This window comes from Schistocerca americana, chromosome 2, assembly GCF_021461395.2.
Source record: "Schistocerca americana isolate TAMUIC-IGC-003095 chromosome 2, iqSchAmer2.1, whole genome shotgun sequence".
NCBI classification, from domain to species: domain Eukaryota; kingdom Metazoa; phylum Arthropoda; class Insecta; order Orthoptera; family Acrididae; genus Schistocerca; species Schistocerca americana.
This window is the reverse complement of record NC_060120.1, coordinates 641264734-641286224: the sequence shown is the minus strand read 5'-3', so window position 1 is coordinate 641286224 and position 21491 is coordinate 641264734. Positions and strand designations below refer to the sequence as shown.

Here is a 21491-nt window from a genome sequence, read left to right as displayed (position 1 = left end):
GAATGGCGCGAACTGCCATTGTCCAATAAACTCCGTGCTGTCAAGGAGACGACGGCTGTGTGGCGGTCATCCCTGCGAGCCACTCGCAGGGAATCGGTAGTTCTTTGCCGGCTCCGCATTGGCCACTCCCGGCTGACACACAGTTATTTACTGCGCCGGGAGGACCCTCCTGTATGTCGCTGCGGGGCGGCTTTGACAGTGGCCCACATTCTGTTGGCCTGCCCCCTTTTAGCTGTGGTCAGGCAGACATTTGCGCTGCCTGATACGCTCCCTGCCCTTTTAACAGACGACTCCACTATGGCTGACTTAGTTTTACGTTTTATTCGGGCAGGGGGATTTTATCATTTAATCTGAGTGTTTCTGTTTTATTTTTGTTTTGTGTCGACTCTGGCCTTTGGCCTATGATTTTACACTGATTTTTTAATGTGTTTCTAAGTGGTTGGCTTTTCCTTTTTTATTTGTATGGTCGGCCAACCACCGTTTATCTCTGTGGTTTTCGTTCGTTTCGTTTTGTCTTGTCTTTGTCTCAGTCTCTCCTGTTCTGTATCGTCTGTGATCTCTTCTGTTCCTCGTTTTTGTTCTCTGTGGGTGTTCTATGTCTTTGGAAAAAGGGACCGATGACCATGGCAGTCTGGTCCCTTTAATCCCCCAAACCAACCAACCAACCTTAATGACAGCATCCGTCCTCGTCGATATTCGATCGGGTCAAAATCACCGGCCCACTTATTTACTGCAGGAATAAGCATTGTATCGACATGCAGTGTCGTCTAATGCAAATGAGAAAGGTGCTGTGCATTCTTTTCCACGACTTACTGCAACGAAACGTACACCTCGATACGCTACACTGATATTGCTAGCAGGGTTTTGACGTTCCCCCTAGCCCAAGATTGTCCTGCTGTTTGCGATGGAGCTTGGTGTTTGGGCGGCCACTGGCGACGGATGTCTGCAAAGTCAAGTCTCTCCAGTAGGCCCTGCCAAATCGCTTCTGTAGATGGCGGCCTGGCTTTAAACAAACTGTCGGAAGGCGACAGTTGTGCTACAGATGGATTATTTTATGCTTGATACGTTAAAATGACTGTGACAGGTATGCACTTAAATATAAATAACAACTCGTCGTTCGCAAATACCAACATACTCTTTGCTGGAACCGAAATTTGATTGGTTTATAGATCTCGAAATGATGTTTAATTCTAAGGGCATACGCTATTTAATGTTGAGCGCTTTCATCTGGTAGGCAGTTTTGTCTCGTATTTCATACACACTCTATCTGCCACGTACACGCGCCGTTGTTACTGCTGTGTGGCGTTTCGCACGGAGAGGGAGTGACCGCAAACGAGTGCTTTACGTAAAATTCTTCGACGAGGATGGGATTCGAACCCACGCGTGCAGAGCACATTGGATTAGCAGTCCAACGCCTTAACCACTCGGCCACCTCGTCTGCTGCAACTGCAGTTGTGTCTTTGGCGAGTGCTTGCCGAAAGAAGACATTTGTCGATTCGAAAACGCATTCAAATCATCGTACTGGGACGCTGTTAACGTCTAATGCCAAGCAGAGTGCAGTCGACCAAGCTCCCCCTTGCGAATCGTTTAATGACAGCATCCGTCCTCGTCGATATTCGATCGGGTCAAAATCACCGGCCCACTTATTTACTGCAGGAATAAGCATTGTATCGACATGCAGTGTCGTCTAATGCAAATGAGAAAGGTGCTGTGCATTCTTTTCCACGACTTACTGCAACGAAACGTACACCTCGATACGCTACACTGATATTGCTAGCAGGGTTTTGACGTTCCCCCTAGTCCAAGATTGTCCTGCTGTTTGCGATTTAGCTTGGTGTTTGGGCGGCCACTGGCGACGGATGTCTGCAAAGTCAAGTCTCTCCAGTAGGCCCTGCCAAATCGCTTCTGTAGATGGCGGCCTGGCTTTAAACAAACTGTCGGAAGGCGACAGTTGTGCTACAGATGGATTATTTTATGCTTGATACGTTAAAATGACTGCGACAGGTATGCACTTAAATATAAATAACAACTCGTCGTTCGCAAATACCAACATACTCTTTGCTGGAACCGAAATTTGATTGGTTTATAGATCTCGAAATGATGTTTAATTCGAAGGGCATACGATATTGAATGTTGAGCGCTTTCATCTGGTAGGCAGTTTTGTCTCGTATTTCATACACACTCTATGTGCCACGTAACGTGCCGTTGTTACTGCTGTGTGGCGTTTCGCACGGAGAGGGAGTGACCGCAAACGAGTGCTTTACGTAAAATTCTTCGACGAGGATGGGATTCGAACCCACGCGTGCAGAGCACGTTGGATTAGCAGTCCAACGCCTTAACCACTCGGCCACCTCGTCTGCTGCAACTCCAGTTGTGTCTTTGGCAAGTGCTTGCCGAAAGAAGACATTTGTCGATTCGAAAACGCATTCAAATCATCGTACTGGGCCGCTGTTAACGTCTAATGCCAAGCAGCAGTGCAGTCGACCAAGCTCCCACTTGCGAATCGTTTAATGACAACATCCGTCCACGTCGATATTCGATCGGGGCAAAGTCACCGGCCCACTTATTTACTGCAGGAATAAGCATTGTATCGACATGCAGTGTCGTCTAATGCAAATGAGAAAGGTGCTGTGCATTCTTTTCCACGACTTACTGCAACGAAACGTACACCTCGATACGCTACACTGATATTGCTAGCAGGGTTTTGACGTTCCCCCTAGCCCAAGATTGTCCTGCTGTTTGCGATGGAGCTTGGTGTTTGGGCGGCCACTGGCGACGGATGTCTGCAAAGTCAAGTCTCTCCAGTAGGCCCTGCCAAATCGCTTCTGTAGATGGCGGCCTGGCTTTAAACAAACTGTCGGAAGGCGACAGTTGTGCTACAGATGGATTATTTTATGCTTGATACGTTAAAATGACTGCGACAGGTGTGCACTTAAATATAAATAACAACTCGTCGTTCGCAAATACCAACATACTCTTTGCTGGAACCGAAATTTGATTGGTTTATAGATCTCGAAATGATGTTTAATTCTAAGGGCATCCGCTATTAAATGTTGAGCGCTTTCATCTGGTAGGCAGTTTTGTCTCGTATTTCATACACACTCAATCTGCCACGTACACGCGCCGTTGTTACTGCTGTGTGGCGTTTCGCACGGAGAGGAAGTGACCGCAAACGAGTGCTTTACGTAAAATTCTTCGACGAGGATGGGATTCGAACCCACGCGTGCAGAGCACATTGGATTAGCAGTCCAACGCCTTAACCACTCGGCCACCTCGTCTGCTGTAACTGCAGCTGTGTCTTTGGCGAGTGCTTCCCGAAAGAAGACATTTGTCGATTCGAAAACGCATTCAAATCATCGTACTGGGCCGCTGTTAACGTCTAATGCCAAGCAGCAGTGCAGTCGACCAAGCTCCCACTTGCGAATCGTTTAATGACAACATCCGTCCACGTCGATATTCGACCGGGGCAAAGTCATCGGCCCACTTATTTGCTGCAGGAATAAGCATTGTATCGACATGCAGTGTCGTCTAATGCAAATGAGAAAGGTGCTGTGCATTCTTTTCCACGACTTACTGCAACGAAACGTACACCTCGATACTCTACACTGATATTGCTAGCAGGGTTTTGACGTTCCCCCTAGTCCAAGATTGTCCTGCTGTTTGCGATTTAGCTTGGTGTTTGGGCGGCCACTGGCGACGGATGTCTGCAAATTCAAGTCTCTCCAGTAGGCCCTGCCAAATCGCTTCTGTAGATGGCGGCCTGGCTTTAAACAAACTGTCGGAAGGCGACAGTTGTGCTACAGATGGATTATTTTATGCTTGATACGTTAAAATGACTGCGACAGGTATGCACTTAAATATAAATAACAACTCGTCGTTCGCAAATACCAACATACTCTTTGCTGGAACCGAAATTTGATTGGTTTATAGATCTCGAAATGATGTTTAATTCTAAGGGCATACGCTATTAAATGTTGAGCGCTTTCATCTGGTAGGCAGTTTTGTCTCGTATTTCATACACACTCTATCTGCCACGTACACGCGCCGTTGTTACTGCTGTGTGGCGTTTCGCAAGGAGAGGGAGTGACCGCAAACGAGTGCCTTACGTAAAATTCTTCGACGAGGATGGGATTCGAACCCACGCGTGCAGAGCACATTGGATTAGCAGTCCAACGCCTTAACCACTCGGCCACCTCGTCTGCTGCAACTGCAGTTGTGTCTTTGGCGAGTGCTTGCCGAAAGAAGACATTTGTCGATTCGAAAACGCATTCAAATCATCGTACTGGGCCGCTGTTAACGTCTAATGCCAAGCAGCAGTGCAGTCGACCAAGCTCCCACTTGCGAATCGTTTAATGACAACATCCGTCCACGTCGATATTCGATCGGGGCAAAGTCACCGGCCCACTTATTTACTGCAGGAATAAGCATTGTATCGACATGCAGTGTCGTCTAATGCAAATGAGAAAGGTGCTGTGCATTCTTTTCCACGACTTACTGCAACGAAACGTACACCTCGATACGCTACACTGATATTGCTAGCAGGGTTTTGACGTTCCCCCTAGTCCAAGATTGTCCTGCTGTTTGCGATTTAGCTTGGTGTTTGGGCGGCCACTGGCGACGGATGTCTGCAAAGTCAAGTCTCTCCAGTAGGCCCTGCCAAATCGCTTCTGTAGATGGCGGCCTGGCTTTAAACAAACTGTCGGAAGGCGACAGTTGTGCTACAGACGGATTATTTTATGCTTGATACGTTAAAATGACTGCGACAGGTATGCACTTAAATATAAATAACAACTCGTCGTTCGCAAATACCAACATACTCTTTGCTGGAACCGAAATTTGATTGGTTTATAGATCTCGAAATGATGTTTAATTCTAAGAGCATACGCTATTAAATGTTGAGCGCTTTCATCTGGTAGGCAGTTTTGTCTCGTATTTCATACACACTCTATCTGCCACGTACACGCGCCGTTGTTACTGCTGTGTGGCGTTTCGCACGGAGAGGGAGTGACCGCAAACGAGTGCTTTACGTAAAATTCTTCGACGAGGATGGGATTCGAACCCACGCGTGCAGAGCACATTGGATTAGCAGTCCAACGCCTTAACCTCTCGGCCACCTCGTCTGCTGCAACTGCAGTTGTGTCTTTGGCAAGTGCTTGCCGAAAGAAGACATTTGTCGATTCGAAAACGCATTCAAATCATCGTACTGGGACGCTGTTAACGTCTAATGCCAAGCAGAGTGCAGTCGACCAAGCTCCCCCTTGCGAATCGTTTAATGACAGCATCCGTCCTCGTCGATATTCGATCGGGTCAAAATCACCGGCCCACTTATTTACTGCAGGAATAAGCATTGTATCGACATGCAGTGTCGTCTAATGCAAATGAGAAAGGTGCTGTGCATTCTTTTCCACGACTTACTGCAACGAAACGTACACCTCGATACGCTACACTGATATTGCTAGCAGGGTTTTGACGTTCCCCCTAGCCCAAGATTGTCCTGCTGTTTGCGATGGAGCTTGGTGTTTGGGCGGCCACTGGCGACGGATGTCTGCAAAGTCAAGTCTCTCCAGTAGGCCCTGCCAAATCGCTTCTGTAGATGGCGGCCTGGCTTTAAACAAACTGTCGGAAGGCGACAGTTGTGCTACAGATGGATTATTATACGCTTGATACGTTAAAATGACTGCGACAGGTATGCACTTAAATATAAATAACAACTCGTCGTTCGCAAATACCAACATACTCTTTGCTGGAACCGAAATTTGATTGGTTTATAGATCTCGAAATGATGTTTAATTCGAAGGACATACGCTATTGAATGTTGAGCGCTTTCATCTGGTAGGCAGTTTTGTCTCGTATTTCATACACACTCTATGTGCCACGTACACGTGCCGTTGTTACTGCTGTGTGGCGTTTCGCACGGAGAGGGAGTGACCGCAAACGAGTGCTTTACGTAAAATTCTTCGACGAGGATGGGATTCGAACCCACGCGTGCAGAGCACGTTGGATTAGCAGTCCAACGCCTTAACCACTCGGCCACCTCGTCTGCTGCAACTCCAGTTGTGTCTTTGGCGAGTGCTTGCCGAAAGAAGACATTTGTCGATTCGAAAACGCATTCAAATCATCGTACTGGGCCGCTGTTAACGTCTAATGCCAAGCAGCAGTGCAGTCGACCAAGCTCCCACTTGCGAATCGTTTAATGACAACATCCGTCCACGTCGATATTCGATCGGGGCAAAGTCACCGGCCCACTTATTTACTGCAGGAATAAGCATTGTATCGACATGCAGTGTCGTCTAATGCAAATGAGAAAGGTGCTGTGCATTCTTTTCCACGACTTACTGCAACGAAACGTACACCTCGATACGCTACACTGATATTGCTAGCAGGGTTTTGACGTTCCCCCTAGTCCAAGATTGTCCTGCTGTTTGCGATTTAGCTTGGTGTTTGGGCGGCCACTGGCGACGGATGTCTGCAAAGTCAAGTCTCTCCAGTAGGCCCTGCCAAATCGCTTCTGTAGATGGCGGCCTGGCTTTAAACAAACTGTCGGAAGGCGACAGTTGTGCTACAGATGGATTATTTTATCCTTGATACGTTAAAATGACTGCGACAGGTATGCACTTAAATATAAATAACAACTCGTCGTTCGCAAATACCAACATACTCTTTGCTGGAACCGAAATTTGATTGGTTTATAGATCTCGAAATGATGTTTAATTCTAAGGGCATACGCTATTAAATGTTGAGCGCTTTCATCTGGTAGGCAGTTTTGTCTCGTATTTCATACACACTCTATCTGCCACGTACACGCGCCGTTGTTACTGCTGTGTGGCGTTTCGCACGGAGAGGGAGTGACCGCAAACGAGTGCTTTACGTAAAATTCTTCGACGAGGATGGGATTCGAACCCACGCGTGCAGAGCACGTTGGATTAGCAGTCCAACGCCTTAACCACTTTTTTTTTTTTTTTTTTTTTTTTTTTTTATCCCGTTTTTTGCCAGAGACCGCTTGTTTTGTTTTTGTGTCTTTTTGGAAGCCATCAGTAGGCGCATGACGGGGACAAAGAGGGCAGGGGTCAAAGAACTCGAGGCCTGGCCACGATGCCCCCGCCATTACTCCCTCCGAATGGCTCCTTCAGTACATTTTACATGTTATAGAAAAGCGGTTGTAGTCGTGTGTGGTCTTTGCCTGCTCTTTTTATTATGGTGCGGATCACTGTTTGTACGACGTCTGGGTGGAGATCTCATTTGAAGGCTGTCATTCGAGTGATCATTCAACAGTCATTCGAGTAGGAAATATGTTATTTTACCTCAATATACCTCCAGCATTTATGAGACACATATTGGGGGGACCGACATAACAGAAATGGATAAAAGAAGAGGCATTTCCTTCATCTTGAACATAGATCTCATACTTCATTCCTGCAGTACCCCTAAAATAGTAACTTTATCGTTGGACTGTGCTTTTTAACCAACACCTATTCTTTCGAATAAAATGATCAACATGTTTCCATACATTTTCCTGTGGTCTGCATAGTGCTTAACTTTACTGTACTCCATTTTCAGAAAAAGTTTGAATTCCGTTTCATCGTCACCACCTATTTTATTGAGAATGTAATGGACAAACTGTCCCATTAACCAGTGTATTGCATTATTTTTGGTTTTGGGGTAATACTTAATTTCAGGTCTGAGAAGCATCATAGGAGTAATAGAATTGGGTGACGTTCGTTGCAGTAGTGCAAGACTTTTCCTGAGCCAAATCCAGTTGTCGAAATTTCCACCACACGTGAATCTATGAATCACGGTGTCAACCAGTTTACATGTCCGACATAAGGGGGTTTCAGCTTTCCCAATTTTATAAAGCCGTTCGTTGGTGCTGACAATATCATTGACGGCTTTGTACCATGCCGTTACCACATGTGAAGTGAGCCCGTTAAAACTAATATTCTCCCAAATTGCATCCCAGTTGTAATTCATATATTTCGTGGCAATTTTATTTTTGCCTTCGTATTGTTGTCTTTCTCCCATGATATCTCGGGCTGCAATGTGCAGTGAAGTTCTGAGTTTCTCGCTAACATAGCTCAGTTCTGTGTACAAGATTCTAATGTATCGCAGTCGGGGATTAATCTTTTGTACGTCTGCCGGTGGCTGAAGGCTTTCTGGTTGGACACCTTGAAACAATTGTGTAGTAATACTGCCTGGGTTGGCGTGAAATATGCTTAAAGACCGTTTTATGAAAAGCGCAGAAGCTTTATTACGTATGTCCACCAGTCCGAGGCCTCCATTTCTAGGATGTAAGGTCGCAGTTTTTAGGTTAACCCTGTAGATTTCCCCCTTCCATAAGAAATTTGCCACTCTCGACATTATTTTCTGAGCTATCAACTTCGGCAAGGGAAAAACTTGTGCCATATAGAATGCCTTTGAGAGAATGCATAAGTTAATGAACTTGACCCTCTGAACCTGGTTCATAAGTCGTTGTGTGTTCTCAATGAGGCCGCCTTGAATCTTTGTGGAAACCTCTTTCCAGTTGAGGGCCGTCATCCTCATGGGACATGCCGTCAGGATTGTCCCCAGGGTTTTGTGGGTGGTAACTGACTTCGCCCAATCGATGTGTATCCGGTCAAGACCCCGCATTCCCAAGATTGTACTTTTATTTTCGTTCTTTGTCGCACCCGATGCGCGGCAGTAAGTTTGAAGAATTACCCCTAGTCGAATTACATCATCTTGCCCTCTTATGACGACACCAACATCGTCCGCATAGGCTCGCACTACAGTTTTCCTACCAGTTATAGTTATGCCCTTTAACCTTTCATGAACACTTCGTAAAAAGGGCTCTAACGACACAACAAACAAAAACATAGATAAGGGACTTCCCTGTGGAATGCCGCGGTTTATTGGAATTTGCCGCGACAGCTGACAGTTGACGGCTAATTTAGCGTGCAGACCAGTAGCAATGTTTTTTAAAACATTAACAGTTTTGTGGACGAATCCCATTTTTGTCAGTACCTCAAACAGGAAACGGTGATTCACCGAGTCGAAGGCCTTATTAAAATCTATAAAGAGTAGAGCACATTTGATATTGGAAACTGATGCTAAGGCGATGATGTCTCTATATTCAGAAATTGTATTAAAAATACTTCTATTTGCTGCACATGACTGATGTTGACTAATTAATTTGTCAGTCAGAGGGGAAAGTCTCTTTTTTAAAATCCTGCATACTATTTTGTAGTCAGAGTTTAAAAGTGAAATAGGGCGGTAATTGTTTAAACTTTTCGTTCCTTTGTTTTTCGGTATAAGTACAATTTTGCTATCTTTAAAATCTTCAGGTACCGTCTGCTCGTTAAAAATCTCATTGACAATGCATGTAAAAGTGTCACCAATTAAAAACCAGAATTTTAAGTAAAATTCTACAGGCAGTCCGTCGGGTCCAGCAGATTTATTTAACGGGGACTTGGTTATTATCTCACGAACCTCTTCGTTACTGACTTCAGAAAGGATTTCGTCGTTTTCAGAACTCGTCAATTGTGGGGATAAAACACTGAGAACCTCGTGCAGAGACCCCTCATGAGGTGGGCTGGAAGAATATAATGCGTGGTAGTATTGGTATACTGCATTGAGAATCTCCTTCTGAGACGTTAGTGTTGTCCCATTGGATGTTTTAATTTCACTAATGACAGTTCGTCGCCTATTCTTTGCATGCCGAAGCAGATGATATAAAGATGTTGTTTCATCATCTACCACCGACTTCGCCTTTGACTTCAGTTTTAAGCCTTCCATCTGCTGTCTTTTAAAGGCGAGTAATTTCGCTTTGGTGTGTTTGATGTCGCGTAATCTAATGGTTGACACGTTTGCCTGTTCATAGAGGTCCCGCAACAATCTGTAATAAAATTCCATACTGTTTTTTAACTCCCGCGCTCTTTCTCTGCTGTATCTGATACACACTTTTCTCAGTCTCGGTTTTGCAACCTTAATCCACCAATCTAATACTGTGGGGTGCCTGTCGATCGATCGCAGACATAAGGTCCACGCTTCTGATACTGCGTCTGCCAAATCTTGCTCTTTTAAGAGAGAGACATTTAGATGCCACTGGTTCCTAAAAATCTTAATCGGCTGTGGAGCTAAATTAATGCACGCCTTCATACTGCAGTGGTCACTAAAATAAACAGGTACGATTTCTGAATTAAGTAGACATCGTTCTAAGTTTTGGGAAACATAAATTCTGTCTATTCTACTGCGCGAAGTCTGTGTTATATACGTATATTCAACATTCGTTGGATATTTGAGTTCCCATGCGTCCTTAAGTTTTAAGTCGGTTACTAGGCGTTTAAGTTCCAACGAACCGTTAAAGTGTGGTTGTTGATCCTTACGATTTAACACACAGTTAAAATCACCGCCCATTATAAAACTGTTTGGGTTTCGACGTAATAAATATATAATTTCCTCTTTATAAAATGCTGCCCTGTCCTGTCTATTACTATTTCCTGAGGGCGCATATAAGTTAATCAATGTGGTACCTAAAACGTTTATACTAATGGCCCTTCCAGATTCCAAACGCTCTACTTGAGACACGGGAATTCCTTCCCTGAGCAGAAACGCTGTTCCTGTATGTGTTTCACAAGATACGTTTACAATGGCGGTGTATCCTGGTATTGCAAGAGACGTCGTTACAACCTCCTGTAGCAACGCGATATCGGTTCCAGAGTCATACAAAAATTCCTTGAGAGCAGCTAGCTTTAATGAGGTTCGAATTTTATTTATATTTATCGTTGTGATAGTGTATGCTTGCATCTGTAACTGGCTATTGGCCACCTACAACCTTGGTCAAAAACTGTTATACTTTTGGTATGCAGAAATCCGTTTTAGAACTACAGTCGTTTAGAATTCTTCATTATTCCTCGTAACACGGTTGCTAAACGTTAGCTTGTCTTCCATTGTCATCCCGTACCTTAGTACTGAGGGGCTGTTCGACATTGAATGTATCAGGAGGCTCATCTGGAGCACCTTCTCTGACAATGTCATATCGTATATTTTTCTGCGATTTTACATCTGACTTGTCGGCTTTTTGTTTGGGTTGGGTGCGTGAAACAGTAAGATTCGGTTGTGGTTTGAGCGTACGGCGGTGGACGCCCTGAAAACTCTGACCTGATTTTTTTGTGGCAGCACTCGGCGTGGCCGCTTCAGCAACAGTGTCTCGAGAGATCTGGTTTGTAAACACTGCCTGCTGTTTACATGCTACCTTCGTTTGTTGTGATGCTTGCGACGGTGTTTGCTTATTTTCCGGTTCAGGAGGAAACACTTCCTCTTGTTTACACTCTGATGCCGGTTGTTGTGCTGTTGCGGTGTCGCGGTGTTGTTGTTCTACCGCTTCCGCGAACTTCCCGTCTGTAAACAGCTGATTATCGCTGTTTACAGCTGGGCAAGTTGTCACTGCCTCGGGGACTTCTACTTTATCGCTATCGGCAGCGGCCGTTTCATTTTCTGGCAATGAGCGAGACGTATCAGAAACTGTGATTAAATCCACTTGCATTTCGTCTTGGGGCACAGGCAGAGTTTCATCGCTAGCTTTCTGTTTACGCACAGCAGGAGATTGTCGGGAGGTTTCATCATCGGAATGATCATCTGTATGTTCAAGTGGTCGTTTCTTGTTTAGTACGTCCAACTCTCGGGCAGAAGAATCACAATTCAAGCGTGGTACCAGGGGTGGAAAATCACTACCATCAACAGCAATATTTCCAGAACTAGGTACAGGATCCGAACCCGCACCCTGTTTGGCTATATTATCAGTTGCCAAAACTTCGCTCAAGGTCATCTTGCGCCGTTGGACTAAATTCGTTTTTAGTACAAAAACACGACGAGGACAGTCCTGCCTTAAATGACCCGATTCATTGCATATATGGCACGTAGGGGTTTGACCAGTATAAATCACGTGGGCTTTATGCCCGTCAACAGTTATATGAGATGGGATATTCGACTTTACTTCCATCTCTACCGAACGAATACCATTGAAGCTCTGAATTTTAAATTGCTTCGACCACCGTTCGTTAACTATATCCTTAACCTCACCATATTGAGACAGGGCAACCTTGATTTTCTCATTATCTATCTCGATAGGTAAATTTAACACCCGCACAGATCTATAAAGAGCATCAGCTCTCCTAATAGCTACTTTACTTGTAGTGCCGTCTCTATGCAAAAATTCTACATGATACCCGAATTTTCCAATAATCTTATCTACCGAAACGGGGCTCAAAAATTTTACGAAAACACAGTAGTTGTCAGTGTCTAGCTGAGTGGTATGCACCATATCAGAATTAATGCCAAGTACCTGATCAAGCCAATCATGAATTTCCAGAGCAGTCGGCTGAACACGTCGTGTGTCCTTGGCGAACGCAAAAACCAGCGTATTCTTCCTCACAGTTGTAGCCATGGTATGCAGAAATCAAGAGGAGATTCCGGTAATTACCGAAAACTCCACAAACGATAAATGAACGTCGCTAGAAAACACACAACAGAACACAGTAGGCAGAATAATCACAAGTTACACACGAAGAAAAATCACAAAAAACAAGGACACCGAAACGCAAATGTAAACACTGGCGAAGCACTGACTACGCGCAGCAAACGGCGGCACGTCCGTACGCGTCGGCAGCTAGAGCCAGAATATACTCGGCCACCTCGTCTGCTGCAACTGCAGTTGTGTCTTTGGCGAGTGCTTGCCGAAAGAAGACATTTGTCGATTCGAAAACGCATTCAAATCATCGTACTGGGCCGCTGTTAACGTCTAATGCCAAGCAGCAGTGCAGTCGACCAAGCTCCCACTTGCGAATCGTTTAATGACAACATCCGTCCACGTCGATATTCGATCGGGGCAAAGTCACCGGCCCACTTATTTACTGCAGGAATAAGCATTGTATCGACATGCAGTGTCGTCTAATGCAAATGAGAAAGGTGCTGTGCATTCTTTTCCACGACTTACTGCAACGAAACGTACACCTCGATACGCTACACTGATATTGCTAGCAGGGTTTTGACGTTCCCCCTAGTCCAAGATTGTCCTGCTGTTTGCGATTTAGCTTGGTGTTTGGGCGGCCACTGGCGACGGATGTCTGCAAAGTCAAGTCTCTCCAGTAGGCCCTGCCAAATCGCTTCTGTAGATGGCGGCCTGGCTTTAAACAAACTGTCGGAAGGCGACAGTTGTGCTACAGATGGATTATTTTATGCTTGATACGTTAAAATGACTGCGACAGGTATGCACTTAAATATAAATAACAACTCGTCGTTCGCAAATACCAACATACTCTTTGCTGGAACCGAAATTTGATTGGTTTATAGATCTCGAAATGATGTTTAATTCTAAGGGCATACGCTATTAAATGTTGAGCGCTTTCATCTGGTAGGCAGTTTTGTCTCGTATTTCATACACACTCTATCTGCCACGTACACGCGCCGTTGTTACTGCTGTGTGGCGTTTCGCACGGAGAGGGAGTGACCGCAAACGAGTGCTTTACGTAAAATTCTTCGACGAGGATGGGATTCGAACCCACGCGTGCAGAGCACGTTGGATTAGCAGTCCAACGCCTTAACCACTCGGCCACCTCGTCTGCTGCAACTGCAGTTGTGTCTTTGGCGAGTGCTTGCCGAAAGAAGACATTTGTCGATTCGAAAACGCATTCAAATCATCGTACTGGGCCGCTGTTAACGTCTAATGCCAAGCAGCAGTGCAGTCGACCAAGCTCCCACTTGCGAATCGTTTAATGACAACATCCGTCCACGTCGATATTCGATCGGGGCAAAGTCACCGGCCCACTTATTTACTGCAGGAATAAGCATTGTATCGACATGCAGTGTCGTCTAATGCAAATGAGAAAGGTGCTGTGCATTCTTTTCCACGACTTACTGCAACGAAACGTACACCTCGATACGCTACACTGATATTGCTAGCAGGGTTTTGACGTTCCCCCTAGTCCAAGATTGTCCTGCTGTTTGCGATTTAGCTTGGTGTTTGGGCGGCCACTGGCGACGGATGTCTGCAAAGTCAAGTCTCTCCAGTAGGCCCTGCCAAATCGCTTCTGTAGATGGCGGCCTGGCTTTAAACAAACTGTCGGAAGGCGACAGTTGTGCTACAGATGGATTATTTTATGCTTGATACGTTAAAATGACTGCGACAGGTATGCACTTAAATATAAATAACAACTCGTCGTTCGCAAATACCAACATACTCTTTGCTGGAACCGAAATTTGATTGGTTTATAGATCTCGAAATGATGTTTAATTCTAAGGGCATACGCTATTAAATGTTGAGCGCTTTCATCTGGTAGGCAGTTTTGTCTCGTATTTCATACACACTCTATCTGCCACGTATACGCGCCGTTGTTACTGCTGTGTGGCGTTTCGCACGGAGAGGGAGTGACCGCAAACGAGTGCTTTACGTAAAATTCTTCGACGAGGATGGGATTCGAACCCACGCGTGCAGAGCACATTGGATTAGCAGTCCAACGCCTTAACCTCTCGGCCACCTCGTCTGCTGCAACTGCAGTTGTGTCTTTGGCAAGTGCTTGCCGAAAGAAGACATTTGTCGATTCGAAAACGCATTCAAATCATCGTACTGGGACGCTGTTAACGTCTAATGCCAAGCAGAGTGCAGTCGACCAAGCTCCCCCTTGCGAATCGTTTAATGACAGCATCCGTCTTCGTCGATATTCGATCGGGTCAAAATCACCGGCCCACTTATTTACTGCAGGAATAAGCATTGTATCGACATGCAGTGTCGTCTAATGCAAATGAGAAAGGTGCTGTGCATTCTTTTCCACGACTTACTGCAACGAAACGTACACCTCGATACGCTACACTGATATTGCTAGCAGGGTTTTGACGTTCCCCCTAGCCCAAGATTGTCCTGCTGTTTGCGATGGAGCTTGGTGTTTGGGCGGCCACTGGCGACGGATGTCTGCAAAGTCAAGTCTCTCCAGTAGGCCCTGCCAAATCGCTTCTGTAGATGGCGGCCTGGCTTTGCACAGTTGTGCTACAGATGGATTATTATACGCTTGATACGTTAAAATGACTGCGACAGGTATGCACTTAAATATAAATAACAACTCGTCGTTCGCAAATACCAACATACTCTTTGCTGGAACCGAAAATTGATTGGTTTATAGATCTCGAAATGATGTTTAATTCGAAGGGCATACGCTATGGAATGTTGTGCGCTTTCATCTGGTAGTCAGTTTTGTCTCGTATTTCATACACACTCAATCTGCCACGTACACGCGCCGTTGTTACTGCTGTGTGGCGTTTCGCACGGAGAGGGAGTGACCGCAAACGAGTGCTTTACGTAAAATTCTTCGACTAGGATGGGATTCGAACCCACGCGTGCAGAGCACATTGGATTAGCAGTCCAACGCCTTAACCACTCGGCCACCTCATCTGCTGTAACTGCAGCTGTGTCTTTGTCGAGTGCTTCCCGAAAGAAGACATTTGTCGATTCGAAAACGCATTCAAATCATCGTACTGGGCCGCTGTTAACGTCTAATGCCAAGCAGCAGTGCAGTCGACCAAGCTCCCACTTGCGAATCGTTTAATGACAACATCCGTCCACGTCGATATTCGATCGGGGCAAAGTCACCGGCCCACTTATTTACTGCAGGAATAAGCATTGTATCGACATGCAGTGTCGTCTAATGCAAATGAGAAAGGTGCTGTGCATTCTTTTCCACGACTTACTGCAACGAAACGTACACCTCGATACGCTACACTGATATTGCTAGCAGGGTTTTGACGTTCCCCTAGTCCAAGATTGTCCTGCTGTTTGCGATTTAGCTTGGTGTTTGGGCGGCCACTGGCGACGGATGTCTGCAAAGTCAAGTCTCTCCAGTAGGCCCTGCCAAATCGCTACTGTAGATGGCGGCCTGGCTTTAAACAAACTGTCGGAAGGCGACAGTTGTGCTACAGATGGATTATTTTATGCTTGATACGTTAAAATGACTGCGACAGGTATGCACTTAAATATAAATAACAACTCGGCGTTCGCAAATACCAACATACTCTTTGCTGGAACCGAAATTTGATTGGTTTATAGATCTCGAAATGATGTTTAATTCTAAGGGCATACGCTATTAAATGTTGAGCGCTTTCATCTGGTAGGCAGTTTTGTCTCGTATTTCATACACACTCTATCTGCCACGTACACGCGCCGTTGTTACTGCTGTGTGGCGTTTCGCACGGAGAGGGAGTGACCGCAAACGAGTGCTTTACGTAAAATTCTTCGACGAGGATGGGATTCGAACCCACGCGTGCAGAGCACATTGGATTAGCAGTCCAACGCCTTAACCACTCGGCCACCTCGTCTGCTGCAACTGCAGTTGTGTCTTTGGCGAGTGCTTGCCGAAAGAAGACATTTGTCGATTCGAAAACGCATTCAAATCATCGTACTGGGCCGCTGTTAACGTCTAATGCCAAGCAGCAGTGCAGTCGACCAAGCTCCCACTTGCGAATCGTTTAATGACAACATCCGTCCACGTCGATATTCGATCGGGGCAAAGTCACCGGCCCACTTATTTACTGCAGGAATAAGCATTGTATCGACATGCAGTGTCGTCTAATGCAAATGAGAAAGGTGCTGTGCATTCTTTTCCACGACTTACTGCAACGAAACGTACACCTCGATACGCTACACTGATATTGCTAGCAGGGTTTTGACGTTCCCCCTAGTCCAAGATTGTCCTGCTGTTTGCGATTTAGCTTGGTGTTTGGGCGGCCACTGGCGACGGATGTCTGCAAAGTCAAGTCTCTCCAGTAGGCCCTGCCAAATCGCTTCTGTAGATGGCGGCCTGGCTTTAAACAAACTGTCGGAAGGCGACAGTTGTGCTACAGATGGATTATTTTATGCTTGATACGTTAAAATGACTGCGACAGGTATGCACTTAAATATAAATAACAACTCGTCGTTCGCAAATACCAACATACTCTTTGCTGGAACCGAAATTTGATTGGTTTATAGATCTCGAAATGATGTTTAATTCTAAGGGCATACGCTATTAAATGTTGAGCGCTTTCATCTGGTAGGCAGTTTTGTCTCGTATTTCATACACACTCTATCTGCCACGTACACGCGCCGTTGTTACTGCTGTGTGGCGTTTCGCACGGAGAGGGAGTGACCGCAAACGAGTGCTTTACGTAAAATTCTTCGACGAGGATGGGATTCGAACCCACGCGTGCAGAGCACATTGGATTAGCAGTCCAACGCCTTAACCACTCGGCCACCTCGTCTGCTGTAACTGCAGCTGTGTCTTTGGCGAGTGCTTCCCGAAAGAAGACATTTGTCGATTCGAAAACGCATTCAAATCATCGTACTGGGCCGCTGTTAACGTCTAATGCCAAGCAGCAGTGCAGTCGACCAAGCTCCCACTTGCGAATCGTTTAATGACAACATCCGTCCACGTCGATATTCGATCGGGGCAAAGTCACCGGCCCACTTATTTACTGCAGGAATAAGCATTGTATCGACATGCAGTGTCGTCTAATGCAAATGAGAAAGGTGCTGTGCATTCTTTTCCACGACTTACTGCAACGAAACGTACACCTCGATACGCTACACTGATATTGCTAGCAGGGTTTTGACGTTCCCCTAGTCCAAGATTGTCCTGCTGTTTGCGATTTAGCTTGGTGTTTGGGCGGCCACTGGCGACGGATGTCTGCAAAGTCAAGTCTCTCCAGTAGGCCCTGCCAAATCGCTTCTGTAGATGGCGGCCTGGCTTTAAACAAACTGTCGGAAGGCGACAGTTGTGCTACAGATGGATTATTTTATGCTTGATACGTTAAAATGACTGCGACAGGTATGCACTTAAATATAAATAACAACTCGTCGTTCGCAAATACCAACATACTCTTTGCTGGAACCGAAATTTGATTGGTTTATAGATCTCGAAATGATGTTTAATTCTAAGGGCATACGCTATTAAATGTTGAGCGCTTTCATCTGGTAGGCAGTTTTGTCTCGTATTTCATACACACTCTATCTGCCACGTACACGCGCCGTTGTTACTGCTGTGTGGCGTTTCGCACGGAGAGGGAGTGACCGCAAACGAGTGCTTTACGTAAAATTCTTCGACGAGGATGGGATTCGAACCCACGCGTGCAGAGCACATTGGATTAGCAGTCCAACGCCTTAACCACTCGGCCACCTCGTCTGCTGCAACTGCAGTTGTGTCTTTGGCGAGTGCTTGCCGAAAGAAGACATTTGTCGATTCGAAAACGCATTCAAATCATCGTACTGGGACGCTGTTAACGTCTAATGCCAAGCAGAGTGCAGTCGACCAAGCTCCCCGTCGAATCGTTTAATGACAGCATCCGTCCTCGTCGATATTCGATCGGGTCAAAATCACCGGCCCACTTATTTACTGCAGGAATAAGCATTGTATCGACATGCAGTGTCGTCTAATGCAAATGAGAAAGGTGCTGTGCATTCTTTTCCACGACTTACTGCAACGAAACGTACACCTCGATACGCTACACTGATATTGCTAGCAGGGTTTTGACGTTCCCCCTAGCCCAAGATTGTCCTGCTGTTTGCGATGGAGCTTGGTGTTTGGGCGGCCACTGGCGACGGATGTCTGCAAAGTCAAGTCTCTCCAGTAGGCCCTGCCAAATCGCTTCTGTAGATGGCGGCCTGGCTTTAAACAAACTGTCGGAAGGCGACAGTTGTGCTACAGATGGATTATTTTATGCTTGATACGTTAAAATGACTGCGACAGGTATGCACTTAAATATAAATAACAACTCGTCGTTCGCAAATACCAACATACTCTTTGCTGGAACCGAAATTTGATTAGTTTATAGATCTCGAAATGATGTTTAATTCGAAGGGCATACGCTATGGAATGTTGTGCGCTTTCATCTGGTAGTCAGTTTTGTCTCGTATTTCATACACACTCTATCTGCCACGTACACGCGCCGTTGTTACTGCTGTGTGGCGTTTCGCACGGAGAGGGAGTGACCGCAAACGAGTGCTTTACGTAAAATTCTTCGACGAGGATGGGATTCGAACCCACGCGTGCAGAGCACATTGGATTAGCAGTCCAACGCCTTAACCACTCGGCCACCTCGTCTGCTGTAACTGCAGCTGTGTCTTTGGCGAGTGCTTCCCGAAAGAAGACATTTGTCGATTCGAAAACGCATTCAAATCATCGTACTGGGCCGCTGTTAACGTCTAATGCCAAGCAGCAGTGCAGTCGACCAAGCTCCCACTTGCGAATCGTTTAATGACAACATCCGTCCACGTCGATATTCGATCGGGGCAAAGTCACCGGCCCACTTATTTACTGCAGGAATAAGCATTGTATCGACATGCAGTGTCGTCTAATGCAAATGATAAAGGTGCTGTGCATTCTTTTCCACGACTTACTGCAACGAAACGTACACCTCGATACGCTACACTGATATTGCTAGCAGGGTTTTGACGTTCCCCCTAGCCCAAGATTGTCCTGCTGTTTGCGATGGAGCTTGGTGTTTGGGCGGCCACTGGCGACGGATGTCTGCAAAGTCAAGTCTCTCCAGTAGGCCCTGCCAAATCGCTTCTGTAGATGGCGGCCTGGCTTTAAACAAACTGTCGGAAGGCGACAGTTGTGCTACAGATGGATTATTTTATGCTTGATACGTTAAAATGACTGCGACAGGTATGCACTTAAATATAAATAACAACTCGTCGTTCGCAAATACCAACATACTCTTTGCTGGAACCGAAATTTGATTGGTTTATAGATCTCGAAATGATGTTTAATTCGAAGGGCATACGCTATTGAATGTTGAGCGCTTACATCTGGTAGGCAGTTTTGTCTCGTATTTCATACACACTCAATCTGCCACGTACACGCGCCGTTGTTACTGCTGTGTGGCGTTTCGCACGGAGAGGAAGTGACCGCAAACGAGTGCTTTACGTAAAATTCTTCGACGAGGATGGGATTCGAACCCACGCGTGCAGAGCACATTGGATTAGCAGTCCAACGCCTTAACCACTCGGCCACCTCGTCTGCTGTAACTGCAGTTGTGTCTTTGGCGAGTGCTTCCCGAAAGAAGACATTTGTCGATTCGAAAACGCATTCAAATCATCGTACTGGGCCGCTGTTAACGTCTAATGCCAAGCAGCAGTGCAGTCGACCAAGCTCCCACTTGCGAATCGTTTAATGACAACATCCGTCCACGTCGATATTCGATCGGGGCAAAGTCACCGGCCCACTTATTTACTGCAGGAATAAGCATTGTATCGACATGCAGTGTCGTCTAATGCAAATGAGAAAGGTGCTGTGCATTCTTTTCCACGACTTACTGCAACGAAACGTACACCTCGATACGCTACACTGATATTGCTAGCAGGGTTTTGACGTTCCCCCTAGTCCAAGATTGTCCTGCTGTTTGCGATTTAGCTTGGTGTTTGGGCGGCCACTGGCGACGGATGTCTGCAAAGTCAAGTCTCTCCAGTAGGCCCTGCCAAATCGCTTCTGTAGATGGCGGCCTGGCTTTAAACAAACTGTCGGAAGGCGACAGTTGTGCTACAGATGGATTATTTTATGCTTGATACGTTAAAATGACTGCGACAGGTATGCACTTAAATATAAATAACAACTCGTCGTTCGCAAATACCAACATACTCTTTGCTGGAACCGAAATTTGATTGGTTTATAGATCTCGAAATGATGTTTAATTCTAAGGGCATACGCTATTAAATGTTGAGCGCTTTCATCTGGTAGGCAGTTTTGTCTCGTATTTCATACACACTCTATCTGCCACGTACACGCGCCGTTGTTACTGCTGTGTGGCGTTTCGCACGGAGAGGGAGTGACCGCAAACGAGTGCTTTACGTAAAATTCTTCGACGAGGATGGGATTCGAACCCACGCGTGCAGAGCACGTTGGATTAGCAGTCCAACGCCTTAACCACTCGGCCACCTCGTCTGCTGCAACTGCAGTTGTGTCTTTGGCGAGTGCTTGCCGAAAGAAGACATTTGTCGATTCGAAAACGCATTCAAATCATCGTACTGGGCCGCTGTTAACGTCTAATGCCAAGCAGCAGTGCAGTCGACCAAGCTCCCACTTGCGAATCGTTTAATGACAACATCCGTCCACGTCGATATTCGATCGGGGCAAAGTCACCGGCCCACTTATTTACTGCAGGAATAAGCATTGTATCGACATGCAGTGTCGTCTAATGCAAATGAGAAAGGTGCTGTGCATTCTTTTCCACGACTTACTGCAACGAAACGTACACCTCGATACGCTACACTGATATTGCTAGCAGGGTTTTGACGTTCCCCCTAGTCCAAGATTGTCCTGCTGTTTGCGATTTAGCTTGGTGTTTGGGCGGCCACTGGCGACGGATGTCTGCAAAGTCAAGTCTCTCCAGTAGGCCCTGCCAAATCGCTTCTGTAGATGGCGGCCTGGCTTTAAACAAACTGTCGGAAGGCGACAGTTGTGCTACAGATGGATTATTTTATGCTTGATACGTTAAAA

At 46.0% G+C, this 21491-nt stretch overlaps 15 non-coding genes across 15 annotated transcripts; all 15 read right to left on the bottom strand.

Annotated features, from left to right (window-relative positions):
• Nucleotides 1-1356: 1356 nt before the first annotated feature.
• Trnas-gcu lies at nt 1357-1438 on the bottom strand. Its single transcript has one exon. It is a non-coding gene; the product is annotated as a tRNA-Ser (tRNA).
• Nucleotides 1439-2275: 837 nt separating this feature from the next.
• On the bottom strand, nt 2276-2357 carry Trnas-gcu. The gene has a single exon. It is a non-coding gene; the product is annotated as a tRNA-Ser (tRNA).
• Nucleotides 2358-3196: 839 nt separating this feature from the next.
• On the bottom strand, nt 3197-3278 carry Trnas-gcu. Its single transcript has one exon. It is a non-coding gene; the product is annotated as a tRNA-Ser (tRNA).
• An 839-nt stretch (nt 3279-4117) lies between these two features.
• Nucleotides 4118-4199, bottom strand: Trnas-gcu. The gene has a single exon. It is a non-coding gene; the product is annotated as a tRNA-Ser (tRNA).
• An 839-nt stretch (nt 4200-5038) lies between these two features.
• On the bottom strand, nt 5039-5120 carry Trnas-gcu. The gene has a single exon. It is a non-coding gene; the product is annotated as a tRNA-Ser (tRNA).
• An 838-nt stretch (nt 5121-5958) lies between these two features.
• Nucleotides 5959-6040, bottom strand: Trnas-gcu. The gene has a single exon. It is a non-coding gene; the product is annotated as a tRNA-Ser (tRNA).
• A 7470-nt stretch (nt 6041-13510) lies between these two features.
• Trnas-gcu lies at nt 13511-13592 on the bottom strand. The gene has a single exon. It is a non-coding gene; the product is annotated as a tRNA-Ser (tRNA).
• Nucleotides 13593-14431: 839 nt separating this feature from the next.
• Trnas-gcu lies at nt 14432-14513 on the bottom strand. The gene has a single exon. It is a non-coding gene; the product is annotated as a tRNA-Ser (tRNA).
• An 820-nt stretch (nt 14514-15333) lies between these two features.
• Nucleotides 15334-15415, bottom strand: Trnas-gcu. The gene has a single exon. It is a non-coding gene; the product is annotated as a tRNA-Ser (tRNA).
• Nucleotides 15416-16253: 838 nt separating this feature from the next.
• On the bottom strand, nt 16254-16335 carry Trnas-gcu. The gene has a single exon. It is a non-coding gene; the product is annotated as a tRNA-Ser (tRNA).
• Nucleotides 16336-17174: 839 nt separating this feature from the next.
• Trnas-gcu lies at nt 17175-17256 on the bottom strand. The gene has a single exon. It is a non-coding gene; the product is annotated as a tRNA-Ser (tRNA).
• An 838-nt stretch (nt 17257-18094) lies between these two features.
• On the bottom strand, nt 18095-18176 carry Trnas-gcu. Its single transcript has one exon. It is a non-coding gene; the product is annotated as a tRNA-Ser (tRNA).
• Nucleotides 18177-19012: 836 nt separating this feature from the next.
• On the bottom strand, nt 19013-19094 carry Trnas-gcu. Its single transcript has one exon. It is a non-coding gene; the product is annotated as a tRNA-Ser (tRNA).
• Nucleotides 19095-19933: 839 nt separating this feature from the next.
• Nucleotides 19934-20015, bottom strand: Trnas-gcu. The gene has a single exon. It is a non-coding gene; the product is annotated as a tRNA-Ser (tRNA).
• An 839-nt stretch (nt 20016-20854) lies between these two features.
• On the bottom strand, nt 20855-20936 carry Trnas-gcu. The gene has a single exon. It is a non-coding gene; the product is annotated as a tRNA-Ser (tRNA).
• Between the last annotated feature and the right edge of the window lie 555 nt (nt 20937-21491).